Source organism: Ahaetulla prasina, chromosome 2 (genome assembly GCF_028640845.1).
Source record: "Ahaetulla prasina isolate Xishuangbanna chromosome 2, ASM2864084v1, whole genome shotgun sequence".
In the NCBI taxonomy this organism is placed as follows: Eukaryota; Metazoa; Chordata; class Lepidosauria; order Squamata; family Colubridae; genus Ahaetulla; species Ahaetulla prasina.
This window is the reverse complement of record NC_080540.1, coordinates 20,154,194-20,165,580: the sequence shown is the minus strand read 5'-3', so window position 1 is coordinate 20,165,580 and position 11,387 is coordinate 20,154,194.

Here is an 11,387-nt window from a genome sequence, read left to right as displayed (position 1 = left end):
GGATCAGACCTTGTTCAGACCTTGCTGCAGGGAATTTGCTTATGAATAGAGCTAGCTATCTCTTTATCTCTTAAGTGCTGACATCTGCTGAGGGCTATTAAGAAAGGTGGGGATTGCTTTCCAAGAGCATGTTTCTCCATTTCTCATCCAGGGAAATATAATATTCTGCCTTTTTAATATTTCCTAAAATTTTTCATTCTTCTAGGAGAGGGGTGGGTGCTAACTTTCTACAACTGGAAACTGGAAAAGACAAAACTGGTTTGACATGTTATCTTTGACTGAATTGGCATATAACAATCTGCTCTCTTACTCAGGCTTTCCAACTGCCAATGGTTTTTGTCTCCTCTCTCCTTTCCCACTTTGATTCTATGAACATCCACTTTTTCACAAGTACTTCAAACAGTGCAGCTATTTCCTCAAAGAATAGAAGAGAAGAATAGAATAGAATAACAGAGTTGAAAGGGACTTTAGAGGTCTTCTAGTCCAATCTCTTCTTAGGCAGGAAACCCTACACCACTTCAGAGAAATGGTTATCTAATCTTTTCTTAAAAACTTCCAGTGTTGGAGCATTTACAACTTCTGGAGGCAAGTTGTTCCATTGATTAATAGTTCTAACTGTCAGGAAATTTCTCCTTAGTTCTAAGTTGCTTCTCTCTTTGATTAGTTTCCAGCCATTGCTTCTTGTTCTACCCCAGGTTCTATGGAGAATAGTTTTATTAATTAAATTAAAATTAATTAAATAAATATTTTTATTAATTAATTTAAGAAATTAAAATGTATGTAGCTTTATGGGTTGGCATTAGTCCTAAGAGCCCCGAGTGCCTCACTCTGTTAATTTGCAGGCTTTGGGATTAATAGAATGGTGGTTTTCACCTTATGCAGTTGCTGGAAATGTCTTTGTTTTCCACCATTTACCTGATAGTCACAGAGAGGTAGAATAATGTTGAGACACAGGAAGTCCTCCCAGGTCAGTCCCATTAGGACAAAATTAGGACGTTGTTGAAAATTCAGACTGTGTGATGGGGCTTTTCTTCTGGCCTGACTAGCTGACCAATCACATTGACCTTAATAATGCAAAGGCTGGAGGTAGAAGCCCACTGGATGGACTTGCTAGGGCATGAAAGCTTATTTTTGTATAATATTCTCTTCTGTATGTGTGCTGTGCTTCGAGCCTGTGCTGACCCCTAGCGACTGCCTCAAAATTCCCATATTTTCCTCTGCAAGACTTTTGCACTAGAACAGTGGTTCTCAACCTTTATAGTGCTGCAACCCCTTTAATACAATTCCCCATGATGTGGCGACCCCTTTAATACAATTCCCCACGATGTGGCGACCCCCAACCGTAAAATTAATTTCGTTTTGAATTTATCGCACCTGAAGCCGTATTGGCTAGCGATCTGAACTGCTTGCGATTGCCTTGAGGACGGAAGCATTAAAGCGGAGACTCCTCCCCTATTAAGTTTATCGCGCCTGAAGCCAGATTAGGCTAGCGATTGGGAGTGATTGCAGCTGGCTTGAGAGGGAGACATCAAAGCAAAGATTTCTCTCTTTTTTAATTGATCGCGCCTGAAGCCGAATTCGGCTAGCGATTTGAAGAGCCTGCAGCTGGCTTGTGGAGTCAACCATTGGAGCGTGATTCTTCAACTCACAAGTATACTTCCCATATTTCCGATGGTCTTAGGGGACCCCTGGCAAATTGTCATTCGACCCCCAATGGGGTCCCGACCCACAGGTTGAGAACCGCTGCACTAGAAGATGGGAACCCACTGGTGACAGTAAAATTAACAATTGTAAATAAAAACTAAGCAAGGCGTCAAGAGCGTGGGAGGTGAAAACTGCACTGTTTTTTAAAAAGCAGGTTAATTTCACTAGAAATTAATACCAAATTGTGAGGAGACATGGACAAAAATGACCAAATATCTATCTCTATAGCACTGTGAACCATAAACTACACATTCAGAATTCTTTCTGTAATTACCGTATTAACAATTATGACTTTTTGATTGAAGTATTATGTTAAAAGGATCCTTTCTTGACTTAATGCCATCCAAAGATATTATCCTTGAAAGGATACCAAGTAAGGAACAAGGTAGGCTTAAGAATATTTACCTCTCTAAGTGGTTTATGGAGTCAGCCTATTGCTCCCAAACAATCTGGGTCCTCATTTTACCCATCTCTGAAGGATGGAAGGCTGATTCAACCTTAAGCCAGTGAGACTCAAACTGCTGAACTGCTCACAGCCGGCAGTCAGCAGAATTAGCCTGCAGTACTGCATTCTAACCACTGCGCTACCATGGCCCCTAATCCAGTGTAACAGTGTCTACAGATTAATTCAGCATAGAATAGTATGGTATGGTATGGTGTGGTGTGGTGTGGTGTGGTGTGGTGTGGTGTGGTGCTTCATTCCACCTTACATCTTCCAGTGTGCACACCTTGTCTTTCTTCATTTTAAACAAGGGTGTCTGCAGGGAATTATTTAAAAAAAAATCAAGATGGTAGTCACCTAAATATGATCAAAGATCAGTTTGTTATATGTGTTACACTATTATGGCTGTTAAGTTCAGGCAATGAAGAGGCAGGAGACCAATGAGTGACAACAGCTCTTTAGTTTATTGTGACCCAGCAAAGAACAACCGGCAAAAACCCCTCTTTAAATACTCTTTTGGTTGAGGCTTCAACCAATCAGCAACGTGCAATTTTCCCGCCCAAAATTCCCTCTCAAAGTTCAAAATAAATTACACTCCTTCCCTCCCAGAACGCTTTGTACCTCTATTTACATAATATTTACATGCTATTTCTCTACGTAGTCACGCAGGTAGACAGGGCGTCTCCTAACTCTTTCTGACCTGCGCAGTTCATTCTCTGGGAGAGAGTCGAGCTGGTCGGAGGGACTGTTTGTTCCTCCCAGCTCCTCCTCTAGGCCGTCCGGCCCTGGATTATTGGCTGAATCGTTCCTGTTGCCTTCAGGAGGAACCGGTTGGCGTCGCTGGACTTCATCGGAATCAGATAAGTCCTCCGCTCGCCTCGGGTTTGAGTCAGCTGCAGATTCAAACGATTGGTAGTCAGGGCCTGGTTGTTTGGTTTCTAGTTTGTTTGGTATACGTTTTCTTAATTGGTCTATGTGGCGTTTCCATACCCGGCCGTCCTCCATGTCTACTATGTATGATTTGGGCCCGGTTATGCCCAGAATTTCCCCCTTTAACCATGTTGGGCCCTCGCTATAGTTGTGTGCCCATACTGGGTCACCCACTGTCATTTCCCTGGTTTTTCCTTGAATACCCTTGTACCCGTCTGGGGTATAAGTTGGGTTTAGTCGGTCTAGCGGGCACCTGAGTTTCCTGCCCATTAAGAGTTCCGCTGGGCTGCGGCCAGTTGTTACACAAGGGGTCCTATGTTGGACGGCCAGGAAAGTGTCTATTTTCGTTTGCCAGTCGCCTGGACTTATCCTAGATAGCGCTTCCTTGGTGCTCCGAATGAAACGTTCTGCAAGTCCGTTCGTCGCCGGGTGGAAAGGCGCCGAGAAGGCATGTCTGATGCCCTCTCCCGCTAAATACCCCTCAAACTGGTTTGCCGTGAATTGCGGGCCGTTGTCAGAGACTAGGGTGTCGGGCAGGCCGTGTGTTACGAATAGATGCCTTAGGACTGTGATTACTGCTTCGGCCGTTGTGCTTTTCATGAGGATGATTTCTAACCATTTTGAGTAGGCATCTACCACAATTAAAAAGGTCTGCCCATGGAACGGCCCCGCAAAATCTATGTGAATCCTGGACCAAGGCCCCTGGGGTTTCTCCCACTCTCTAACTGGGGCTGTAGGGGGTAGCGACCTCGACTCTTGGCAGGATTGGCATTTCCCTACCCTGTCGCTGATGTCCTTATCCATTAAGGGCCACCATACATAACTCCTCGCTAAACTCTTCATCCGCACAATCCCTGGGTGGCCCACATGCAACAGTTCCAACACATTTTCGCGTAATTTTTCTGGGATAACTACCCTATCCCCCCATAACAGACACACCCTTGAACAGACAGTTCTGATTGTTTTTTCGCAAAGTCTTTGAAACGCTCGCCCGGGCGGGCCAACCCCTTTGCACCCAACCAATTACAGTCCGAATTGTAATGTCTCTATACGATGCCCTAGCCACCTGCTTGGATGTGACTGGGCCAGAGTTCAAAGAGTCAATTAGTAAGACGGGTGTCCCCGGGGTGGGGTCCTCAATTGTCTCTGGTAAAGGGCATCTGCTCAGAGCGTCCGCATGCCCTAAGTCTTTTCCTGGGCGGTGGAGCAATTTGTAGGAGTATGCCGCTAGGAAAATAGTCCATCGGGTCAGCCTGGGAGAAAGTGCCACGGGTGTTGGGCGGTCACCCGCTAAAAGCCCTAGAAGGGGTCTGTGGTCCGTGACTATCTCGAAATCTCGCCCGAACAAGTATTTGTGAAATTTCTTAACCCCGGAGACTATGGCCAACGCTTCCCTATCTAACTGGCTGTAGTTCCTTTCCGCAGAGGACATAGTCTGGGAATAATACGCTATAGGGGCTTCTGTTCCATTCGGTAACCTATGGCTGAGCACTGCCCCCACCCCATATGGTGAAGCGTCGCAAACTAGCACTAGTGGCAACGTGCCATTGTACTGGATGAGGAGGCTATCGCTGGACAAAAGGTTTTTTACCCCCTCAAATGCCCTAGCCTCTTCTCTGCCCCAGGACCACACAGCTTTCTTTGCTAGCAACTTATGTAGCGGCTCGGCTACTGTTGCTTTATTCTTCAAGAATACCGCATAAAAATTAACAAGCCCCAAGAATGCCTGTAATTCTGTTTTATTTTTGGGGGCTGGGGCCTTTCTAATGGCCCGTACCTTGCTCTCCGTGGGGTGGATCCCTTCCCTGTCTATTCGGTATCCTAGGAATTCTACAGATTTCACCCCAATGTGGCATTTGTTGAGCTTAACTTTAAGCCCCGCAGACCTAAAAATGCCCAACACCTTCCTTAGTTTTACCCCGAGTTCCTCTAAGTTTTCAGCTGATACATCGTCGAAGTATGGTACCACTCCTGGCAGGCCCTGTAATAATCGCTCCATTAGGTACTGGAAGAGCCCTGTGGCCACGCTAACTCCGAACTGGAGTTGCGTACATTTGAAAGCCCCACGGTGCGTGACAATTGTCTGCGCCTCAGCTGTGCTGCTATCTACAGGTAGCTGCTGGTAGGCTTGAGCCAAATCGAGTTTGGCGAAGACCTGCCCTTGCCCTAATGAGTGTAGCAAATGTTGCACCACTGGAACGGGGTATGCACTTTTCTGCAATGCTTTGTTAAGCGTTGCTTTGTAGTCAGCGCAAATTCGGACCAAACCGTCCGGTTTGACTGGGGTCACTATGGGTGTCTCCCATTTTGCATGGTTGATGGGGACTAATATTCCCTGGCTTACTAGCTTGTCCAATTCTCAGTCAATTTTAGGCTTTAGGGCGAATGGAACCCTCCTAGCCTTTAACCGGATGGGGGCGACTTGGGGGTCAAGGTTGAAAGAAATAGGGGTCCCCACGTACTTGCCCAGGCAATCCTTGAATACGTCCTCAAACTCCTTCAGTAGTTCGTCTCTGAGAATGACGTCGCTCCTGTGGACTTCGGTCACTCCCATGCCCAACGCTCGGAACCAGTCCAACCCTAGCAAACTCGGTAGAGTTCCGTTTACTATGGTGATCGTCAGGGTCTTTGTGAATTGTCCATATTTGACTTGGACGGATGTGGCTCCTCGAACAGGGATCCGATTCCCCTGGTAGTCCTGCACTCTCAGCTTCTGGGTTTGTAGCTGACGTTTAGCGATTGCTGGCAAGTCTCCCACGATGGTGTCCCAGGACATAATTGTGATTGACGACCCAGTGTCTACTTCCATGGGGCACTGCACCCCTTCAATGTAGACTTGGGTAAATATTTTCTTCTCTAATCGTGTCGATGCATGGCCCACTCTCACAGTGGTCTGGTTTAACTTCGCGCCCTTTTTAAATGGACCAATCCCAGGCCGCTTCGCTGCTCCCGCGCTCTGATTGGTCGGTTTGAATTTTTGGCGGGAAGGTTGGGGGGCTCGGCAGGCCCGAGCTATGTGTCCTTTTTTTTCACACCGCCGACAAACCGCGTCCTTGAATCTGCAGTTTTGCCGTTGGTGTTGCCCCCCACAACTCACACATTCGTCCCGGTCACCTCTCTCCAGCCTCCCGGTGTGGAACACCTCTTCCTCTTCCTCACCTTCCAATTCGGCCTGGACTTCCTCACTGTGGACCGGTGTAGTCTTTGTCCCGGCACCCTGCGCGTTTGGCTTTCGCAAGGTCTCCGCCGCCTTGGTGGACATCTCATGAGCTCTGGCTTCGTCCAGGGCTATCGCTAGAGTCAGGTTGCTTTTAGACAGCCGCCGCCTTTGTAGTCTGATGTCTCTGACCCCACAAATGAGCTGTTCGAGTAAGGAATCCTCCAAATCTCTGTACTCGCAGTGGTTTGCGGCTTTCCTTAATGCGGCCATGTACACGCTTATTGATTCGCCTTCTCGCTGTACCCGTTGCCTCAATTCAAAACGTTGGACGAACTTTGAGGGTACCGGTGCGTAGTGCGCTCGAAGTGTTGTTTGTAGTGTCTGCCACGGTACCGATTGTACCGGCGTTGGCTCTGAGAGTGACTCCGCCGTATCGAAGACCTCTGGACCGCAGTGCCTCAGGAAGTATGCTCGCTTCCGATTGTCCGAGACTCCCTGTAGTTCGTTTGCTTCGAGGAAACACTCGAAGCGAGCCATGTACGACCCCCATTTCTCCTTGGCTGGGTCGAATGGTGCTGGCGGCGTGTAGCTGGACATCGCTATTTTCCGCCTTCGAAAACTGGCTGGGTTTTTTGAATTCCTGGTTCCTTCAGCTCTTTCTTTCGATCTCACTGCCTCAATATCCCACCTTCGTCGCCAATGTTAAGTTCGGGCAATGAAGAGGCAGGAGACCAATGAGTGACAACAGCTCTTTAGTTTATTGTGACCCAGCAAAGAACAACCGGCAAAAACCCCTCTTTAAATACTCTTTTGGTTGAGGCTTCAACCAATCAGCAACGTGCAATTTTCCCGCCCAAAATTCCCTCTCAAAGTTCAAAATACATTACAATGGCCACCATCTTGGGTTTTTGACCTTTTCTGTGGAAATCTCTGTGTGCTTTATCAATTATCTCATTGATCCTATTTGCCTCTCTTTTGTATGTGCTTTTATTTTATGTTAATCTATGGTAGGCCAAAATGAGAAGGAATCTTTGGAAATTAACACATTTAGTCTAAGGCATAAACCTTCCTGAGTAGTGTATACATTTAAGTAATGTAACTCTTCTTCAGAAGAAAGCATTTACTGTGAGTGATATAGTCTATTTTTTAATTTAAATAGTCACATGCAATTTAGTTTAGGGATTTCTCTATGTAGATAGTAGTCTTCTGCCACTGCTGTAAAATGATTGGGAGAGGTATCAACCATCTAATAGATATTCTAATCAAACTTTGTTTCTGAATGGGGGTGGCACTATCACTTGTGAATAAATTACGATAATCTGATTTAGTGTTTCATCATCCATTTCCTCCTTCTCTCACTCAATTGATATATTCATGTTTCTTCTTCTGGCTGTTACTTTATTATTCATTTGTCTATTCTCCTCCTTAACTTTGTATGCCATTCTTTCCTTTTGTTAAAAGGCAGATTTTTATTTTTTAGGCCTATCCTTCTTATCCAATCCTCCTGAAAATCATTCATGTAGTCATTTCTATCTTTTTAAACATTGCTATGTCCTCTTGTAGCAGTATGTTCAGCCTGTTCCTTGGGCCATTCTAAGAAATGTGTCTTTTATTGTATTCGACATTATCATCAATGGAATCCAGATTGAAAGCACAAAGAGTAGAGATGGGTCTTCCCCAAAAACTTTCAAGAGAAACATTGGGAGTTTGGGATATGGGAAGGTAATGGAGGTGGTTTCAGTGGATCGTTGCTAAGGGGAAAACTCTGAAAAGCCCAACACTTAATGCGATGAATTTCTGCTAACCATAACCTTAACCCTACCTTTCCAAACCAGGACACATGGATGTTTTTACAGCATATGAGAAAACATCTCTAATTGATTAAGATAATGTTTGTATCTGAAAAAGGTGGTGTGAAAAACAAATCTAAAGAAATATATTGTTTTTGGTAAAATGGTAAAATGATTAATAAGAAATGATAAATTGGTCCACCGTAGAATAATCGACATTAAGAGATAAATCTGAAATATTAAGCTATAATAAAAAAATGGAAACTAAGGATGGATGTGACTATGTTTAAATCAAAGGGTTTCAATAGAAAAAAGGAATTAAGAGGAAACAAATTGATAATTTACAAATGTGCTGATTTTGAGAAATATATGTGATAAATGGAGAAATAAGATAATGAAATGAAATAAGATTAAGGAGATTAGGGCAGATGGTAATATTGATTATAAATTAAATATATAAGTAGAGATGAAAAATAAAAAAGTAGAAAAAAAGAAGAATATTATGGCAGAAATTAAATTATATAAATTATATTTGGGAAGTACTTTTTTTTTTTTACATTTATATCCCGCCCTTCTCCGAAGACTCAGGGCGGCTTACAGTGTGTAAGGCAATAGTCTCATTCTATTTGTATATTTACAAAGTCAACTTATTGCCCCCCCAATCTGGGTCCTCATTTTACCTACCTTATAAAGGATGGAAGGCTGAGTCAACCTCGGGCCGGGCTTGAACCTGCAGTAATTGCAGGCTGCTGTGTTCTAATAACAGGCTTGTTACAGCCTGAGCTACCACGGCCCCTTACATTATAAGTTGTAAATTTTGACTCGGTCAATACTTTATTCAGAAAAAATGCACTGTTTTTTGTTTTTTAATATATATATATATTAAATATATATATTTGTTTTCTGAGGTTTTCACGGGTGTTTGTATGTAGGTCTTTGGTTGTTCGGGTTTTCTCCCGCATAAGAAAAGGAAGAAACAGCTGCGATCACACATTGCTCCCAGAAGCACGAAGCTGAAGCCTGAAGATGACGAATGAGACTTCGTCGAAACGTTGCCAAGACATTTCCAATTTTACACGGGAGAAAACCCGAACAACCAAAGACATATATATATATATATATATATATACATATATATATATATATATATATATATATATATATGTATGTATAAATATATATATATATATATATGTTTTCCGAGGTTTTCGCGGGTGTTTGTATGTAAGACTTTGGTTATTCGGGTTTTCTCCTGCATAAAATTGGAAGTGTCTTGGCGACGTTTTGACGAAGTCTCATTTGTCATCTTCAGGCTTCAGCTTCGTGCTTCTGGGAGCAATGTGTGATTGCAGCTGTTTCTTCCTTTTTAACTGCTCGTATGGGTTTGAACTGATTGGGTGGGAGCTTGGCTGTGCTCTGATTGGATGGGGGTTTTTTTGTGCTCTGATTGACTGGGGGTGTGTCCTGTTTGGGTGGGGGCTTGGTTGTGCTCAGATTAGTCTGAGTTGCAGGGGGATTTGAGCTGGTGAGCTGCATTGCTGTTGTTTGGCTTCGTGTTCGTGGTCGTGCTACATCTTCATAGTACAACTTCTTCCCTAGTCCAACACCTTAAAGCCACAGGACACGATATTGACTTTAAAAAGACCAGAACTATCGCCAAAACTAAACACTTTAACAACAGAATAATCAGAGAAGCCATCGAGATAGAAAAACGCCCACACAGCATGAACAAATGAGATGATACTTCCCGCCTACCAGCCATTTGGAAACCCGCCCTTATTGACAAACGAGTCCCTAACATGAGGAATGACACCAGACCCACACTCACGAGGTCCACACAGGATGTCACCACCACACATCCACCCAGAAAGCAGACCCAAACCCACACTGACAGCAAAATTACATCGATGGTGGAAACGGAACACCAACCCCACTCTTTTCTCTCATGCTTAGGACTTGGCCTTGGACTGTCTTATACTATTTCTACCCTGGATTTAAGACCTTATATTCATTGGACCGAATTAAGATCTTGGTCCGGATATTGACCAGGAGATACCATCATGACTGTCCAGTATTTGTATTATTATATGCCCGTCCTTAACTGAGAACTAATTTTATATTACCATTCTAGCCAATTTCGAGATGGAGCCATCGTTTTGCCGATTTTTATCATGCGGTATTCCTCAAATGAACTCTTGCGCCTGCGAGGTGCCCCTGCCTCGCAGGAATGGCCCCCTACATTACCGAGGGCCGGCCTCAATGACGGGTCTTCGGACCCACAGAGGTGACATGCGTGTAAAAAGAACCTGTGGGGATTTTTAGATAGGGTATTTTTAAGGGGAGGGAGGGTAAGGGCGGGTGCTGGGGGTAGCCCGCCAAGGGAGGGGCCAGTCACTGCGCGTACTCGCGGCGGGGTTTTAATAGGTCCGAAGGTTCTGGGGGAGGGTGATGTTCCTGACGATAAGGGTGGTTCCATCTGTTTGGTTAGTGGGAGGGGCAGATATGGCAGAAGTGAGGGGCCGTATCGATCTTTGGGGGCGCATGCTCGCTGTTTAAAAGCGATCATGCGCCCCGGCCCTTCAGACTTTTTCCGTTCCCTGGGCGGCCAGGATCCTCAGAGCTTGGGCCTCCGGTTGATACTATGCAATGCACGGTCTGTGGTCAATAAAGCCCCCCTGCTTTGCGATCTTATGCAGGAGGGATCCGCGGACCTTATGGGCATTACGGAGACCTGGTTGGGCACAGAAGGGGGAATTCCCCTTGTCAAAATGTGCCCACCGGGTTTCCGAGCATTCCATCAACCGAGGGCCCAAGGTAGGGGTGGGGGGGTGGCGGTTGTGATTAAGGAAAGTCTGGAACCGAGGGAGACCACTGTACCTCAGATAGCCGGTTGTGAATCCCTCTTTGTGAAGTGGGGTCATAGGGTGCAGGTGGGCTTGTTGATCACGTACCTGGCTCCTTGCTACATGACTACAGCTCTGCCCGAACTGCTGGAGGTACTTGCCGGGGTGGTGGTGGAGACCCCCAGACTTATAGTCATGGGGGACTTTAACTTACCATCAACCGGCTTGGCATCAACGGCAGCTCGGGAGTTCATGGCCTCCATGACGGCCCTGGACCTGACACAAATAGTTGATGGCCCTACTCACATTGGGGGAGGCACACTGGATCTGATTTTTATCTCTGGACAGTGGTTAAATGATCTGGATTTAGGAGATTTAATTACCGAGCCAGTGTCATGGACAGATCATTTTCTCCTTCGTCTAGACTTTCGGACTGCCGCTCAACACCCCAGGGAGATGGGACCAACACGTTGGTTCCGTCCCAGGCGCCTGATGGACCCGGAGAGGTTCCTGATGGA